A 19,693-nucleotide genomic window follows, 5' to 3' on the forward strand; every position below is an offset into this window, starting at 1 on the left:
GTGTGGCCGAGCGGTTCTAGGCGCTTCTGTTTGGAACCGCGTGACCGCTACGGTCGCAGGTTCGAATCCTGCCTCGGGCATGGATGCGTGTGATGTTCTTAGGTTAGTTAGGTTTAAATAGTTCTAAGTTGTAGGGGACTGTAAGAATGTCTGACATGAATATTCCGAGTGACTGGAGTAATACCAGGAGACCGGATATATGCCACACTGTGGAAAGTGAACTGACCCGAAGTGCCAACTAACAATTCGCAGTACCTGAAAAGATGTTACTGTGTTTATGGAAGCCATTAAAGGTAATGAATCAACTGTATTGTCTCTCATTTGTTTTGCTTTCTCATTACGTTAGCGTTCACATCAACATTAGCGGGTATCTAGGTGATCAAGTACATTTAAATGCCAGATAATCTGGCAATTGACAAACAAGAGAAACGAATTACAAATAGCACAAATGCTATAACACATAATCAGCTGCCAATGAAATTTGCATAATTGTTTTCACGATTTCTGTATTTGAAAACGATACACGATAATTCAAATAACTCCTTATCACTATAAAAAAGAATAAAGACGTATAAAAAAAGCCCTCAGTCATTCGTAGGTAGCATACAAGATTTTCAATAAAACTTTCAACAACCGTCTCAGAAGAAACAAACAAGAATATCATTGACTGACAGAGAATGAGAACGAATTGGTTTCTGAAGTGGGTACTGCACGTTGAACAATGTGTAAGCTGTATGAAATGGGTGCGCAAAGACGCTGTAAATGTGAGTCTGGGAGATTTAGACAAGTATTTTGTCATTACTTCAGTAAAATCTTTGTTTCAATAACAGGGCAAAATTTTAAATTGTAAAAATGGTTGTGTCAATCGACTCCTTGTTGCAATTGTCTTTATTCTCGGAGCATCATCAGCAACTTACAAAACTGGGGTAAAGGTCGCAGTTTTCAATTTATGACCAAGATTGTTTTGCTTGCTTCGACTGTAAAAATGCACAACAATATACTCGAAGAACATACTGATGAACTATGAGGATAGTTCAACACCACTGAAACAAGGAAAATTAGATTAGTAATACGTTATCGAAGTAGCGAGTTCGCGTACTTGTAACAACGACGAGTATTTGTGAGACACGAACCGCATACGGACAGGATGTAAAGAAATTGAAACCTGGTTCTCGGTCAATGAGCTGAAATTTTTAGATAACAACGAGAATGAAAGAAAGATAAATACACAATGTGATCAAAAGTATCCGGAGACCCCCAAAAACATACGTTTTTCGCATTAGGTGCATTGTGCTGCCACCTACTGCTAGATACTCCATATCAGCGACATCAGTAGTCATTAGACATCGTGAGAGAGCAGAATGGGGCGCCCTGAGAAACTCAATGACTTCGAACGTGGTCAGGTGATTGGGTGTCACTTGTGTCATACGTCTGTGCGCGAGATTTTCACACTCATAAATATTCCTAGGTCCACTGTTTCCGATGTGATAGTGAATTGGAAACGTGAAGGGGCACGTACAGCACAAAAGCGTACAGGCTAACCTCGTCTGTTGACTGACAGAGACTGCCGACAGTTGAAGAGGGTCGTAATGTGTAATAGCCAGACATCTATCCAGACCATCACACAGGAATTCCAAACTGCATCAGGATCCACTTCAAGTACTATAACAGTTAGGTGGGACGTAAGAAAACTTGTATTTCATGGTCGAGCAGCTGCTCATAAGCCACACATCACGCCGGTAAATGGCAAACGACGCTTCGCTTGGCGTAAGGAGCGTAAACAATGGACGATTGAACAGTGGAAAAAAGTTCGTGTGGAGTGAAGAATCCCGGTACACAATGTGGCAATCCGATGGCAGGGTGTGAGTATGGCGAATGCCCGGTGAACGTCATCTGCGCCGGCCGCGGTGGTCTCGCGGTTCTAGGTGCGCAGTCCGGAACCGCGCGACTGCTACGGTCGCAGGTTCGAATCCTGCCTCGGGCATGGATGTGTGTGATGTCCTTAGGTTAGTTAGGTTTAAGTAGTTCTAAGTTCTAGGGGACTGATGACCACAGCTGTTAAGTCCCATAGTGCTCAGAGCCATTTGACCCTTTTTTTTTTTTTTTGAACGTCATCTGCTAGCGCGTGTAGTGCCAACAGTAAAATTTGGAGGCGGTGGTGTTATGGTGTGGTCGTGTTTATCATGGAAGGGGCCTCGTTGTTTTGCGTGGCACCTTCTTGCTTCCCACTGTTGAAGAGCAATTCCGGGATGGCGATTGCATCTTTCAACACGATCGAGCACCTGTTCGTAATGCACGGTCTCTGGCGGAGTGGTTGTACGACAATAACATCTCTGTAATGGACTGGCCTGCACAGAGACCTGACCTGAATCCTATAGAACACCTTTGGGACGTTTTGGAACGCCGACTTCGTGCCAGGCCTCCCGGACCGACATCGATACCTCTTCTTAGTGCAGGACTCCTGAAGAATGGGCTGCCATTCCCCAAGAAATCTTTCAGCACCTGATTGAACGTATGGCTGTGAGAGTGGTAGCTGCCATTAGGGCTAAGCGTGGGCCAACACCATATTCAATTCAAGCATTACCGATGGAGGGCGCCACGAACTTGTGAGTCATTTTTAGACAGGTGTCCGGATACTTTTGATCACATAGTGTACTATGGGATGAGAAGTGACTCGTGTGAATCGTCAAGCAACAGTCCTTACAGAACTACATGGACTGGTCGAACAGGCGTGGCATAACGTATCCCAGTACAGTCCCCATCTGTGCTATCGACTGGATACCACAGTCAGCACCTGCATTAGCGCCCGTGGAGGCTACACCACGTGTTTCAGCAGGGGTCGCTATGTGATACCTCAGAACCGGTTGTGCAACTGATCTGTTAATGTAATCATTTCATGCACTCCATATGCACTGCTGCAACAATGAATCTTGAGTGAATTGGAAACCTCTAAAAAGGTGGGCACTGGCATGAAAATAGAGCTGATGACTGATATTTGTAAGAAAGGTCCTAAGCCATACTCTATTCTCAACCTTTTCGAAATGTAACTTCCAACTTTGTGAGCAGGTGAAAAATCCTGAAAGTACTATGAACAGTATATTTCCAGTGCCGTTTCTCAGTCAACCTGTAGTGCAGTACCATCGGTATCAAATCAGTGATACATGTATTGTAGATAACCATATAAACGGAGCACAGCATTTGCAGTTTCTGCAGAATCTGCTGCCACAGTAGATGGACCTATGGGAACAAGGGCTGTAATAATCTGGATGGACTGTCTGTTCAGGCAACATGGCCAGCAGTACTGCTCACATTATCGGCCAGTTTGAATGACAGGCCATTAACGGCGGTGCTTTTGCATATACAACAAAATCATACAAATTTTCTTCGTTTGATTATTGTTTGTGAGATCTATAAGCAAAATGCGCTAAAAAGCAAGGATTTACTTGCTGGGCATTTTAAACGTTTTTGCCGAAATTAAGGACGAATGTAGCTCCGATTAGCAACACAAACTGCCTACGTGAGCTGCAAAATTCATTAACGTTGGCATTTATGAAGGTCAACCACAAATGGTAACTGTCAAGAAAAAGCAGCAGGCAATAATGAGTTAACTTACAACCACCTTCCCTGTTTCTCTTCCTGAATGATTTCTGAACCTACACCTTGGAAATGGGAAATCACTGAGAAGAGAAGATACCTTCACATGATCTTTTCCTTTGAGAAGGCTCCGTCTTATTGCTTCTTAACGAATGTCTGATTATTACCAATATATGTTGCATAAACGACTTTTAGGACAATAAAGAGCCATTAGGAAGAGAAACTATAGAGACCCAAGAGCCGTGGTGATTTATGTTAGTCATTCAACGTAGAAGGCTATGGCTGTATCGATTTCACTAAATGTTGGAATAGCAATGTGTGTGGTCCTCGTTCTTTCGCACCAGTTAGATTAATTATTCACGAGAATATAACACTGTCAGCTATCTTACACATTTTCACGCTGTAAGTTACATGATTAGGAAAGAAATTCTGATCCTAAATTAGAGAGCAAATTGTTCCCATAATTGCATGATCGTGTAGAATGACTCTGCTGAAATAAACAATTTAATGGCTAAATCTGTGCAGTTGTTTTCACCGCTGTACCATGATGTCAAATGGTTCAAATGGCTCTGAGCACTATGGGACTTAATATCTTAGGCCATCAGTCCCCTAGAACTTAGAACTACTTAAACCTAACTAACCTAAGGACATCACACACATCCATTCCCGAGGCAGGACTCGAACCTGCGACCGTAGCAGTCGCACGGTTCCGGACTGAGCGCCTAGAACCGCGAGACCACCACGGCCGGCTACCATGATGTCAGTCACTTCATTATTTGATAGTGGCACTCTTCTGCCATTACTTTCACTCCATTTTACATTAGTTATTTGTGTGTGGTTATATAAGGGGCGGTCCAATGAAAACGAGACAAACGAAAAAGTGAGTAAACTGTTTAATATTTCAAAAGTAATCGCCATAACTGTTTATACATTTATACCTCTGTCTTGCGTCTGTTTTCTCCGGCAGTGTCAGTTATATGTTAACAGTAAAACACAGCAGAATGAACGAGTTTACAGATGAAAAGTTAGCCGGTATGCTCCTCGTGTTTGGATTCACTGAATACGATGTAAGAGTGGCAAAGCGATGCTATTCTAAACTTTGCCCGTTGTGACAGCATTCAAATCATAATATGTTTACAGCTGTACACAGGTGATTGTGTTTTGCGTTATGTGCTATGCTGATTGCTTTTTACTGGTACGTGGATAAAATGGACGTCCAGCGGAAAGAGGCAATGCGAATTATCTCTGAAACATTCAGGGCCACATCATGTGCCCTGTTCCCAGTCCTAGTAAACATAAAGTCTCCTAAGATTAGGCGATCATAGTTAGCGACAAGAGAATACAGAAAAATCTTAGACAATCCTGAACTTCCTATCAACAAAACCTAGCACCTACAAACAGACTTAAATCTGGGTCACCTTTATGAAAAATCGGCGAAGAACTGCAAGGCTTCAACTCAAAGCCGGCTTGTAAATAACTATGGACCGTAGGTGAAAATAAGAACCGAAATTTGGTAGACGACCCCAACAAGAAGTCGAAGAATTCAACTTCCCGAGGATACTGTGGACACCTGTGAACCGTATCAGAACACGTAATGATAGATGTAAGCAACTAATGAACAAATGGGGACTCTCTGACAGTCCTGAATGTGTGATGAAATCCATTCAATAGACCATATCCTAGCGTGTGAAGTTCATGGCTATGAGGGTGAAATGAAGGACCTATAGAGACACTCTAACTCAGAATATTTGTAATATAGTCCAAGATGCTACTCCAGGCGGATGTAAAATGAATGTGCGCAACAGAAAATAAGAAACGCTAAAATGAAGATTTGGCCTTGTCTGACTATCCCCTGAAGCAGATCTTAGGATCTCTTAGTTCCATAAATTACAGTCTAAACATAAATTGATGATGAAGGGAACTAATAATACTAAATGATAAACGTTGTTTCTTATTATACGTTTATTGCAGATTAAAAAGAAAAACACCTTTTCTGACAAATGTCTATATTTCCTAAGTAAAATTATTAATCAATTGCCCAACTCTGCCCCTTTTTATGGCCACGCGATTTAACATAAATAACGCGAAATGACTGACATTGTCTACGTACCAGACACTAGATGACACTACTTTCAAAGATGATCTACAGTGGTGTGGAACCTTAGTGGAAATAAACTAACGTGACCACAGCTGTTTAGCTTTTATAGCCCTAATAAGCCGACGCAATTTGCGATATCACCGTATGTACTGCGTCCGGTGAGTCGAAGTGATGGTTCTCGTACACGTCTGCAACGATGGAAGAACTCCAACCACAAATAGACTCTTCCAAACACTCAGACGGCAGAAGGCGGTCCTCTGACCAATATACTCTAATACTGTCTTCTCCTCTCTGTGTTCTACAGACGAGAAACGCGAACTCCCAACCACAAGGACGGAGTTCAGATAACGTCTCAACGTAAGTATAGGCAGAGAAAGTGCTCTCAATTACTGAATGCTGCGTACTCAACGACGACTTCCAACCCGGAGGTGAAGTCCAGAATCGTATAGGTTCAGTTCCTAACTGTTCTAACTATAAACTCTACTGACAAGGGAACCTCCCCATCGCACCCCCCTCAAATTTAGTTATAAGGCCTTGATAAACTGAACACAGATCAATTGAGAAAACAGGAAGAAGTTGTGTGGAACTGTGAAAAAATAAGCAAAATATACAAACTGAGTAGTCCATTGACGACATAAGTAACATCAAGGACAAAGAGAGCTCAGGAGCGCCGTGGTCCCGTGGTAGCGTGAGCAGCTGCAGAACGAGAGGTCCTTGGTTCAAGTCTTCCGTCGAGTGAAAATCTTACTTTCTTTATTTTTGCATAGTTATTATCTGTCCGTTCGTTCACTGACGTCTCTGTTCACTGTAATAAGTTTAGTGTCTGTGTTTTGCGACCGCATCGCAAAACCGTGCGATTAGTAGCGAAAGGACGTGCCTCTCCAATGGGAACCGAAAACATTTGATCGCAAGGTCATAGGTCAACCGATTCCTCCACAGGAAAACACATCTGATACATTCTATACGACACTAGTGACGGCATGTGCGTCACATGACAGGAATATGTTGTAGACCCACCTAACTTGTACACTTCGCGAATGGGTAAAAAGATTCTTCTACCTTGCCCGATTTAGGTTTTCTTGTGTACACTTCGCGAATGGGTAAAAAGATTCTTCTACCTTGCCCGATTTAGGTTTTCTTGTGGATGTGATAATCACTCACAAAAAAGTGATGAAAACATAAGAGTTTCGTCACATAAACTGAAAACAAAAAAATTAACTTTCTCACTCGACGGAAGATTTGAACCAAGGACCTTTCGTTCGGCAGCTGCTAACGTTACCACGAGACCACGGCGCTCCTGTGTTACCAGTCTCCTTGATGTTGCATATCTTCCCACAAACTACTCAGTTTGTATATTTTGCTTATTTTTTCACAGTTCCACACAACTTCTTCCTGTTTTCTCAATTGATCTGTGTTCAGTTTTTCAAGGCCTATCCACTGTGCCAACTTATAACTAAATCTGAGGGGGGTGCGATGGGGAGGTGCCCTTGTGAGAGCAAAGACAGCAAGTCCGTCTGTACCAACAAAAGCTGATATCGGGCGACCGTCAGACATGGGCGCTCTCAACAGAAGACCGCGTCTCTCCATCGCTGCCTTCCCAGCAAGGCTTGGCTCCCCACCATCGCAATTCCGAAAACGAATCATATTCCCGAAACCACGGAGTATTCTCCTCTACAGATTCTTCCGAACGCGGACCAACCATATTTTAGTCTTTTGTCGTCCAGCGCGGAAAGTTTGCGAGGAAAAACCTATACTCGTACAATGGTACGCTTCTGAGTAAAAATCCTTGGAAATAATCCAGCTTGCGTGGTTTCCGAGGAGTCGCTTCTTCGTCCCTCTGACCTGCGTCCAAGATTTTCAGCGTTTCCGAAGTATAATCCTTCTGGTTTGGCTACAAAACCGACCGGTCGCGACTCTATTGTGCTCCAGCGCTTAGGTGCTACGACGTCCGTCTTGCTATTTCCTGTGTTTAAGCAGGACCAACACACCTGTGTGGGCCTTCCACCCAGGGCTTCAGTTCCGCCAGTCGTTTCATTTCCACTCGCGTTACAACATCTACTAGTATAGGCAATCATTCATTACGCCGTTTTTATAGTAAAGACACTCCGTCACCTTTCATGCAATAAGAGTTAACAATTATTTACAAGACGTATGTGACAATGTCATTCTCCTTTATATTTTCATATACAAGATGTGCAACCTATCGCATGATCCCTAATTGTGTATGTAGATCACGGCAAAGTATGTGGATGGGTGCTTGTAAGGTGCGAAATTATAGCCACCTTACAGCAGTACAGAATTATATGAATATTTTTAAAGCATATTGTAATTCAGTGCAGAGCTCTAAGAATACTGTAGATCATTTTGTAAATGCCGAACGAGTAGATAATAAATAATAGGCTTTTTCATTGTTTCGAAGGTCGTAGTGACCCAAAATTGAATGACCACGTAACACTAATTGTAGATTATTTACTTAAAAAGAAAATTTATTAAAATGCCACTTTCTAAAACTAACTAAAAAGCATAAAACAATTTCTCATACCCCATACAGATTCCCATACAAATAAAATAATCCTTAAAATCAGCGCTTGTGAATTTTTAATAGCTATGACAATAGTTGTAAAATTTAAAACTAGAAACGCTGGGAGCATGATATAGGTAACTGATGCATGTTCAAAATGTTCAAATGTGTGTGAAATCTTATGGGATTGAACTGCTAAGGTCATCCGTCCCTAAGCTTACACACTACTTAACCTAAATTATCCTAAGGAAAAACACACACACCCATGGCCGAGGGAGGACTCGAACCTCCGCCGGGACTATAACTGATGCATGAATAGTTCACCTGAGTCACTGACAATTTTATTGAACTAAAAATGATAGAAATATTGTGTTGTTTTTCTCAACGACAGCTACTCTCTACACTCATTACTATCCGTTGGATGTGGCCAATGTTTTCCGTTGTAAATTCTGTGTGTATTGTCATAGCTATTCAAAATTCACAATAACAAATTCTCAGGGCTATGTATTACACTTTTTAACCTGTCACATCTACATCTACATACGTACTACGCAAGCCACTTTACGGTGTATGGCGGAGGGTACCCTGTACCACAACTAGTCGTTTCTTTTCCCATTCCACTCGCTGATAAAGCGAGGGAAAAATGACAGTCTATATGTCTCCGTACGAGCCCTAATTTCTCGTATCTTATCTTCGAGGTCCTTTCTCGAAATGTATGTTGGCGGCAGTAGGATCGTTCTACAGTCAGCTTCAAACGCCGCTTCTCTAAACTTTCTCAGTAGCGTTCTTCGAAATAAATGTCTTCTTCCCCCCAGGGATTCCTACTTGAGCTCCCGAAGCAGCTCCGTAAAACATGCACGCTGATCGAACCTACCCCACAACTCTATCAGCTAACCTCTGAATTGCTTGTTTTTTCTAATGTTATATTAACAAGTTTTGTAGTTATACTATTATTTTCTGCTTTTTAGTCTTGTGTGTGTAAAATTTTTCAATTGGTTTCAAATATTTTGACAAGACTGCAACAGAGACATCTGGTAAATTTCTGGCATATTTCAGTTTTTCTCCACTTGACACGACCAACATATTGCTTCCTCCAACGCATACCTCGCGAAAAGACCGTGATGAAAAAATTTAGAGGGAATCGAGCTCACACGGAGGCTAACCAGCAATCGTTCTTACCGCGAAACATTCGTGCCTAGAGGAGAGAAAGTATCCTCCGTTACACACCTGACAAGACAACGAGTTAATATTGCATTGCCAGCCACTTCTGAGCAACGTTGAAAGTTTCAAGTCTCTAGCTCATCGTAAAGTGAGTTTAAAATCAATAGCAAAACTTGTACAAAATAGACAAGAAAGTGACCTAATAAAAACGTGTTAAAAAGCAGATGCCAGACAGAGATTTGGTGGAAGAATCTTAAGGAAACGCAAATTGTCCACGAAAAAAGTGGCTTACAGAGCAATTCTTCCACCGATTTGTGAGTATTGTTTTTTCAGTCTGGGACCCTTATCAAGTACGATTAACAGAATGGAGAGAGAATATACAACGAAGAGCGGTACGGTTGGACGGGGAATTGCTTAGTTAACGCGAGAACGTTACGTGGCAATCGCTAAAAAAGAGGTGTTGCGTATCACCAAGAACGCTAACCAGCGTAGAGAGCTGGAAAACATAATATTAAACGTCTCTCGAAGTGAAAAAACGGAGAAATTAGAGAAATTAGAGCTCGTCGCTACTTTATAGACAGTCGTTCCTCCCACGCACCATTCACGCATGGAACAAAGAAAAGGAAAAGTGATAGCTCTACCAGGGTACCTTCTGCCACACACTGTAATTTGGCTTGCGGAGTTTAGACGCAGATTTAGATTTAGGAGTAATGTATATCTATATGTAGATACCACGCGCCTCTCATACCAAAATACTCTAATAACACGGATCTAGAGAACATCGTTCTTGTGAAACACAACTAGCTCTTTACTCACAGGAAGTGTTGAGTGGTACTGATAAGTGATTTCAAATTCATTCCGTATTTCTAGATTTCCAGAGGGCTTTTGATACTGTACCTCACAAGCGGCTTGTAATCAAATTGTGTGTTTATGGAATATCGTCTCGATTATATGACTATTGACGGAAAGCTATCGAGGAAAACAGAAGTGATTTCTGGAGTTCCGCAGGGTAGTGTTATAGGCCCTCTGCTGCTCCTTATCTATACAAACGATTTAGGAAACAACCTGAGCTGCCGTCTTAGGTTGTTTGTTGTTTGCAGATGATGCTGTCGTTTGTCGTCTAGTTAAGTCATCACAAGGGTGTGAAAATTGGCAATTGACCCTAAATAATGAAAAGTGTGAGGTCATCCACATGAGTGCTAAAAGGAATCCAGTAAATTTCTGTTACACGATAAATCAGTCAAACCTAAAGGCCGTAAATTTAACTAAATACATAAAAATTACAATTACGAACAACTTAAATTGGAAAGAACATGTTGTGGGGAAAGCAAACCAAAGGCAGCGTTTTATAGGCAGAACGCTTAGAAAATGTAACAGATCTACTAAGAACACTGCCTACACTGCGCTTGTCCGTTCTCTTTTAGAGTACTGCTGCGAGGTTTGGCATTCCTACCGGATAGGATTAGCGGAGTACTTCGAGGGAGTTCAAAGAAGAGCAGCACGTTTTGTATTTTCGCGAAATAGTGGAAAGAGAGTCACTGACATGATAGAGGATTTGCGGTGCAGATATTAAAACAAAGGCGTTTTTTGTTGCGGCGGAATCTTCTCACGAAATTTCAATCACCAACTTTCTCCTTCGAATGCAAAAATATTTTGTTGACGTCGGCCTACATAGGGAGAAATTATAATCACAATAAAATAAGGGAAATCAGAGCTCACACGGAAAGATATAGGAGTTCCTTTTTTCCGCACGCCGTTCGAGATTGGAATAAAAGAGAATATTGTGAAGGCGGTTCGACGAACCCTCTGCCAGGCACTTAAGTGTGATTTGCGGAGTATCGATGTAGACGTAGATGTGGATGTAGATGAATAACATTCCCGTACAGCCTTAGAAGTACTGTCAGTGGGACTCGGGTTCACCATATAGAGAAAAGGAGCGTTTCCGGAATGGAGATACTGTACAAAAAACAGCAGGTCAGTATTACGAACGCTCGGCTGGCTGGACGGCAGTTAAGGCGTGACTTGTGAAACAGCGAGCAATTGCTAGAGTCAAGTACCGCTAGGAGACCGAGATCACACGGCCACATTCCTCCGCAGCGACGCAGCGCGCCTAAAAACGGCGGGACAAGGCAGTTCACAAGTAATCGTCGCTGAGGCAAGGCATCCCATCTACACTTTGAAGATACGCGAGTAAGGTAAATAGAGATGAAATTTTGTTTATAGTTTACTAGTGATAAGTACACCATAATGTACGTCGAAGTGGCCGAGCGGTTCTGGGCGCTACAGTCTGGAACCGCGCGACCGCTACGGTAGCAGGTTCTAATCTTGCCTCGTCATGGATGTTTGTGATGTCCTTAGGTTAGTTAGGTTTAAGTAGTTCTAAGTTCTAGGGGATTGATGACCTCATATGTGAAGTCCCATAGTGCTCAGAGCCATTTGAACCATTCGACGGCTTTTCTAAATGGTCGGATTGTGTGCGTTTCAACTAAACAGACATTTTTGCAATACCGTCCAGTGGCAATAACCATGTTTTAATGCGCTTGTTGTCAACAGGAGTTCATTCAAAATTGGCAAAGATTTGTAAGAGACCAACGCCTAAATTTTCAGCAATTAAGAAACGGGCGGCCGATTTCAGTTGCGGTCGTGCTTATCTTGAAAATAAAACTTTTGAATGGCAGCTGAAAGTCCAGCCATAGATGTTAATGTCGAATGCACAGTTTGGTATGAGATAATTAACGACTAAAGGTGTACCACATAGGCATTTCAGAGAAGAGAGTCCAAGAATTTCTTAAAGGAAGACACCACCATTTGACTTTTTTTAGTGTTTATTTAAGTACAACCCAGGTTTCGGCCTTTTATGCCATTTTCAAGTATTTGCTAAAAGAAAAACCCGCATACAGTAAGACCACGTAAAATTTCAAAATATGTAAAATGCCTTAAATAATGAATGTAAATTGGTGTATGACTACGAAATATGAAGTTACATTTTATATCTTTAACATATATTGTAGGACACTTATCAGGTTTTCAAGCTCAAATTTGTCCATAAAATAAGGAAAATATTGCCTCCGCAAGAAATTCCAGATGTAAAATCGCTTTCATGTAACAGATCAGTAAGTAATCGCTGGAGCACATTATATTGCATGTAGCGCTGTTGTATTTGACCACGAACAGCACCTGTGCTATGTCCTCAATACGCTGGAAATGATAGTCTGGGTCAGAACAGTGGTCTGCGCATTGTGAGTGCATTATGTCTGAGTTATGTGAATTGGAACGTGGTCAAACTGTTCTGCTCGAATGGTGTGTACTTCGGTAACGAAGGTAGCCAAAGTGTTTGGTGCTTCAAGACGCACCGTATCGAAGGTTTATACCGCATACAGGGGAAGCGGAAAAACAATATCCTCTAAGCCGCAACGCGGGAGAAGGTGCGTGTTGACTAATCGTGATAGATGCTCATTGAAAAAGATTGTGATGAAAAATAAGAGGACTACAGCTGAAAAATTAACTGCGGAACTGAATGTCGCATTCGTGAACCTTGTCAGCATCAAAACCACGAAGGGAACTCCATGAGCAGGGAATTGCAGGGCTAGCAGGAATTCCAAAAACGATCATCATCGTTACCAGAACTTCCCACTATTTTGCAGGAAGAATGGTATAACATCCTTTTAAAAACCAGACAGGACTTGTATTTATACATTCCGAGACGACTGGAAGCTGTTTTGAATGCCAACGGGTTTCCTACACCGTATTATATTGGTAATGTGTAGTATTTTTCGTGTTTCCATATTTTCGTCCACCCGCTGTGTCATGTGTATTGGATGCTGAGCAAAAGCGAATGAGCAATTTGTAAGCAACATTTATGCCATTTATATTTAATTTCATTCACAGAGTGCCTTGGTTCAACCTGTTCAACCAGTGTGCTTCATTATCAATGCCCGAATACTTACAGCTCTTACATTCTGCATGCATGCTTCCCACCACTTACAGTTCGTTTTTCAAGTTTTTTGCCAGTTTTTTGTGTCTCTTGTCTTATATTTTACCACTAAATTTATCTGGGTTGTTTTTAATATCGACGATATGAAGTGGAAATGGAAATGAGCGTTTGGCGTCATTGGCCGGGAGGTCCCTTACGGGGCAGGTCCGGCCGCCTTGGTGGAGGTACATTCGACGCCACATTGGGCGACCTGTGCGCCGGATGGGGATTAAATGACCCAGCCGGGAATCGAACCCGGGCCCCTTAGGACGGCAGTTCATCACGCTGACCACTTTTTTATTATTTTTATTTTCTTAAATCTCATTTTTGTTCTTTTTTCGTTCGTTGTATCCGCTCGGGGCGGACGTCGCAAGACACCCGTTTCAGTTCGTTGTTGATCGATTAACTCAGTTTTTTTATTACAGAGGGCAACTAACCCTCTGACCGAACACGCTGAGCTACCGTGCCGGCACCATTCAGCTATCGGGGCTGACGGCGACGTGAAGCACAGATATGTGAATTCATGGACAACAGCGTGAGACTCTCTCTCGTTGGTGTCTCCGTTTCCAGCTCTCTTCTACAGGTTACAAAGCCAATATGAGTGTTTCTTCGAGTAAATCGGACTGCAAGCAAAGAAAAACTGAAAGCACTCTCTTGGCCGGCAACACACGCCGGTTATGGACATTTAAGTATGTCATGTATGCGTGTATGAGATACAAATTTAAAGAGAAAGAGAGAGAGGGAGAGGGGGAGGGAAGAGGGAGATAGACAGGGGAGAGAGAGAGAGAGAGAGAGAGAGAGAGAGAGAGAGAGAGAGAGGAGGGAGGGAGTGACAGAAAGAAGGAGAGGGAGAGACAGACGGACAGAGAGAGACGGGGAGAGAGAGAGAGAGAGAGAGAGAGAGAGGGAGGAAGTGCAGAGAAAGAGGGTAAGAGAGGGACTGAATGAGGGAGGGAGGTGGTGAGGGAAGAAGAGGAGGATGGAGAGGAGAGGGGGATGTCAAGATGATGCAGCGTGTGACAACATATGTCCGCAACCATAGATAGCATTCTAACAATATTTAGTTTCGTTTTATATTATCTTTTTGACTATAGGTTATGGTGACATCCTGACCTGTTGCGTATCCTGAGGTCTAGGTTAGGTCTGATTGTGAATTGACAAAGGCAACAAATTTAATGTCGTAAAAGTAAGTGCAGTTCGTGTTATAGAGCGTATTTTATGCGCACTGGATCTCGATGATTGGTTTATGTCGTACGGTTTGTTAACGTCAAGTGTGAAAGAAGGCGGGTGGTATTGTAAGCCTAAATATTTTCCATGTCGTATTCTTCAAATGTATAGTCACGTTTAATTTCAGATGAGGCACTTTGTTAGTTCTTGTATTTGACCCTTCCTTGCTGTAACATGTGAAAAAACTAAACCTGTGTTAATAGTGCTTGAGTTGCTCAGACATTTTAAATATTTATGGGATCTTCGTAACGTATTTACGTTCTTCCCATTCGTTAGGGAAGCTGTCAAATTGTTATATCTTTTACACTGCTTTGAAAATTTCTTTTTTGTTACTTAGTTCCTTTCGTGATATTACGTTGCGCACAAACGTTTATTGATTGTTCTGCCGTCATTTGCAAAAGCCTTAGAGCCACCGAAAATAAATTTAATATTGAACTTACTTATATGGAAAAAAATCATTAAATATAACACACAGTAGGCAACGGCAAACTCTTGTTCTTACCTTAGCTCTTTATGTATACTTTTCATACATTTTTATAGCTGTCGCTGAAACAAAACATTAGTTCTGCAGATTTCTTGGTTTAATTTTGGCGCTTCGCTTTGTTTTCTAACTAATCATTTTGAATGTGTTTAGCGATTGGTTTAGGCATTTGCGTTTCTTTTCATATTTTGAATCGCTGTGTATTAGACTAAGTGTGACTTTTATCCTCAGTTTTGTTAAAAATGTTATACTGAGTGTCTATTTGATATTGCTAGATTATCGGTTCTTGTACATCCAGTACATTGACTGAAAAAATTCTGTTTCGATTTGCAGTATTGTCTGTACTATATTCATTTACATTTTCAGACAAAGACAAGATGGAAATAAACAAATATTGTGTTTATGCATTGTGTAAGAACGGATCCCAAGTCGAGAGTGCTTTATTTACAAAAGTGGCGGCCGAAGGAACTTCCAGCCAACATCTGAGTGATACTTTTCGAAACGGTTGAACAAGATCATAAGTACTTAATCTTCCTAATTTTTATTAACTCTTAACCCACCTCAAGTGTTTACTTCCGCAATTCTGACGACGAGAAGTAAGAGAAGGGACAGGCCTGCTCTCATGTTGCAGGGTCTATTTTTGTGTGAAACATTAATTGTATCTGAGCTCAGATAACACACATTTTCGTAAATGTCCCTTAGTTGGTGTCATAGAACTACTCATCGTAAATGGTTCATCACATTTTCTCCGAGGTTTGCGGTGACGGACGGACTCCAGCAGTGAGCTGGTTATGGTATCCACAATACATGCGCTGTGAGATTTTTTTGTGAGTATTTCTTGCTGCTTTGTTCGGTACTCGTTAAGAAAAAAAAAATGAGTAAAAGAGACGCTGAGGATTCAAAGACTGCTTCATACACTACCGTGAGTAAATAATAAACAATATCTTACAAAACAATTCAAAGGAATGTAATAAAAAGCAGCATACACTGGGCTGACGAAAGACATGGGATAGCGATATCCACATATACTGATAGCGGTAGGTTCGCGTACACAAGGTATAAAAGGCCAGTGCATTAGGGGAGCTGTCATTTGTACTCAGGTGATTCATGTGAAAAGTTTTCCGACGTGATTACGGTTGCACGATAGAAATTAACAGACTTTGAATGCGCAATAGTAGTAAGAGCCAGAGGCATCAGGTATTCAGTTTCGGAAATCGTTAGGAAATTCAATATTCCGAGATCCACAACGTCAAGAGAGTGCCGCGAATATCAAATTTCACGCGTTACCTCTCACCACGGACAACGCAGAGGCCGACGGCCTTCGTTCAATGACCGAGAGCAGCGACATTTGCGTATAGTTGTTAGTGCTAATAGACAAGCAACACTGCGTGAAATAACGTCAGATGTCAATGTGGGACGTACGGCGAACATATCCGTTAGGACAGCGCAGCGAAATTTGGCGTTAATGGGCTATGGCAGCAGACGACCGACGCGAGTGCTTTTCCTACAGCACATCGCCTGCAGCGCCTCTCGTGAGCTCGTGATCATATAGGTTGGACCGTAGACGACTGGAAAACCGTAGCTTTCGTCAGATGAGTCCTGATTTCAGTTGGAAAAGCTGATGGCAGGGTTCGAGTGTGGCGCAGACACCACGAAGCAAGTCGTAAACAAGGCAATGTGCAAGCTGGTCGTGGCTCCATAATGGTGTGAACCGATAATTGACTGGAAATGGTTATGTTGGGCTACTTGGAGACTATTCATAGCCATTCATGCATTTAATGTTCCCAGTCAAGATGGAATTTTTGTGGATGACAATGCGCCATGTGGCCGGGCCGCAGTTATTCTCTAATGGTTTGAAGAGCGTTCTGCACAATTTGAGCGAATGTTTTGGGCACTTACAAGGGGAGGCCACGACGTTTGGAACGCAGATTTACTGTAAACTTCGTACACTCGTAGTACTCCATGAGCACAACACAATGTGTAAGCAGCAGCGCGTACTTTTCGAACGTTGCTGAAAAAATCGCAAAATAATTTCAGTCGTCGAATATATATCTGTACGTGGCCATTTCAGCCATGAAGCGACGGCACGGCAGCTCAGCGTGTTAGCCGGCACGGTAGCACGGTAGCTAGCGTGCTCGGTCAGAGGGTTAGCCGCCCTCTGCAATTTAAAAAAAAAACTGAGTTCATAGATCAACAAAGAACTTAAAACTGTGTATTACGACGTCCGCCCCGATCAGATGCAACGAACGAAAACGAACAAAATAAAATTTAAAAAAAAGCGTGTTCGGTCAGAGCGTTAGCTTCCCTTTCTAATAACAAAACTGAGCGAACGGATGAACGATCAAACTGAACGGGTGTCGTCGGACATCCGCCCTGAACAAATCCAGCGAACAATATAGAGCAAAACGTATTTTTTAAAAAAAAAGTGGCTGGCGTTCAAGCCGCTGGATCGCTGGATCGAGTTCCGTTCGTCAGTTTTTTTTTTTTTTTTTTCTCAACAGTCATTTTCTTTACTATTTATGTTACAATTGATATGATGGGAAAAAATACGTGTAATCGGATGAACTTTTATTAAATTTACAATGTTATTTGGCGGTCTACTAATTTTTATTATCACAAATAATATAATATTCATAACTATGGACTAGTAAACAGCCAAACACATAAAGTGAAGCTGAAAATGTATGCTTGTCCGTATCTTCAAAACTGTTCGTATTTAATCGAAAGAGAACGAGAAATTGCTTCTCGGAAGACGCTATTAAAATACACTCGATACTGCATAACCAATTATCAGCGCCGAATTTTAAGGAAATACTGCGTTATGCATGGTTTGTTTCCAAACTATCGTCTGAAAGAGAGGTTTTTGAAAATGTTAACAATGTTCGTTTTCCCACATAAAACGTCAAAAGACCTTGCGTATGCGGAAACATAGCATTTATTCGATGGAGCTAGTGCCGTATAACTTTATGTTTTCCATGTTTTTACGAAAAATACCATCCTGCATCTTGTACTCGTAATGTCTAAAGCGACGATTAATTGTACATCTTTCGAAAGCCGTCCGTGGTGGTCAAAACTTGGAGGTAACAAGTCGTTTCGAGCTCCTTCCAGGTATAAGGGATTTCTCAAATCACGGACTAGCATACATTTTCAGTATGACTTTATGCATTTGGTTGTTTACTGGTCGATAGTTATGAATATTACTTTATTTGTGATTGTAAAAATTAGTGGACTGCCAAATAACATTGTAAATTTAATAAAATTTCATCCGATTACACGTATTTTGCCCATTATATCAATTGTAATATAAATAATAAAATGACTGTGTTGAAAAAAAAGCGACGAAAGGAACTCGATCCAGCGGCTTGAACGCCAAATACTTTTTTCTAAAAAAAAAAAAAAAAAGAACATTTTGTTCTATGTTGTTCGTTGAGTTGGTTCAGGGCGGACGTACGATGACACCCATTCCGTTTGTTCGGTGAACCGTTTTTTTTATATTTTTTATTTGCTTATTTTAAACTCATTTTGTTCGTTGTTGTTACTTACATTTGTTCGGGGCGGACGTCTTCTCACATTCGTTGAAGTTCATCGTTGATCCATTCACTCAGTTTTTTTGTTACAGACAGCAGTTGCCACTCTGACCTAGCACGCTGAGCTACCGCGCCGGCTACCGTTCGCTCAGTTCTTTTATTATAAAGGGTAGCTAACGCTCTGACCGAACACGCTGAGCTGCCGCGCCGGCACCATTCGGCTGCGGCCGCTTCATGGTTAAAACGGCCACGCACAGATGTATATTCGACGACCGAAATTATCTTGCGATTTTCTCACAAGGAAACCTCCCCATCGCACCCCCCTCACATTTAGTTATAAGTTGGCACAGTGGATAGGCCTTGAAAAACTGAACACAGATCAATCGAGAAAACAGGAAGAAGTTGTGTGGAACTATGAAAAAAGTAAGGGAAATATACAAACTGAGTAGTCCATCAGCAACATTGGCAACATAAGGAGAATCTGAGCTCAGGAGCGCCGTGGTCCCATGGTTAGCGTGAGTAGCTACAGAACGAGAGGTCCTTGGTTCAAGTCTTTCCTAGACAGAAAATTTTACTTTCTTTATTTTCGCAAAGTTATGATCTGTCCGTTCGTTCATTGACGTCTCTCTTCACTGCAATAAGTTTAGTGTCCGTGTTTTGCGACCGCACCGCAAAACCGTGCGTTTAGTAGACGAAATGACGTGCCTCACCAATGGGAACCGAAAACATTTGATCGCAAGGTCATAGGTCAACCGATTCCTCCACGGGAAAACACGTCTGATGTATTCTATACGACACTGGTGACGGCATGTGCGTCACATGACAGGAATATGTTGTCGACCCACCTAACTTCTGCACTTGACGAATGGGTGAAAAGATTCTTCTACCTTGCCCGATTTAGGTTTTCTTGTGGATGTGATAATCACTCCCAAAAAAGTGAAGAAAACATAAGAGTTTGTCACATAAACTGAAAATAAAAAATTAAATATTTCACTCGAGGGAGACTTGAACCTAGTTCCTCTCATTCCGTAGCTGCTCTTGCTAACCACAGGACCACAGCACTCCTTGCCCACCACTGTCCTTGATGTTGCATATCTTCGCATGGACGACT

This window comes from Schistocerca americana, chromosome X, assembly GCF_021461395.2.
Source record: "Schistocerca americana isolate TAMUIC-IGC-003095 chromosome X, iqSchAmer2.1, whole genome shotgun sequence".
NCBI lineage: Eukaryota > Metazoa > Arthropoda > Insecta > Orthoptera > Acrididae > Schistocerca > Schistocerca americana.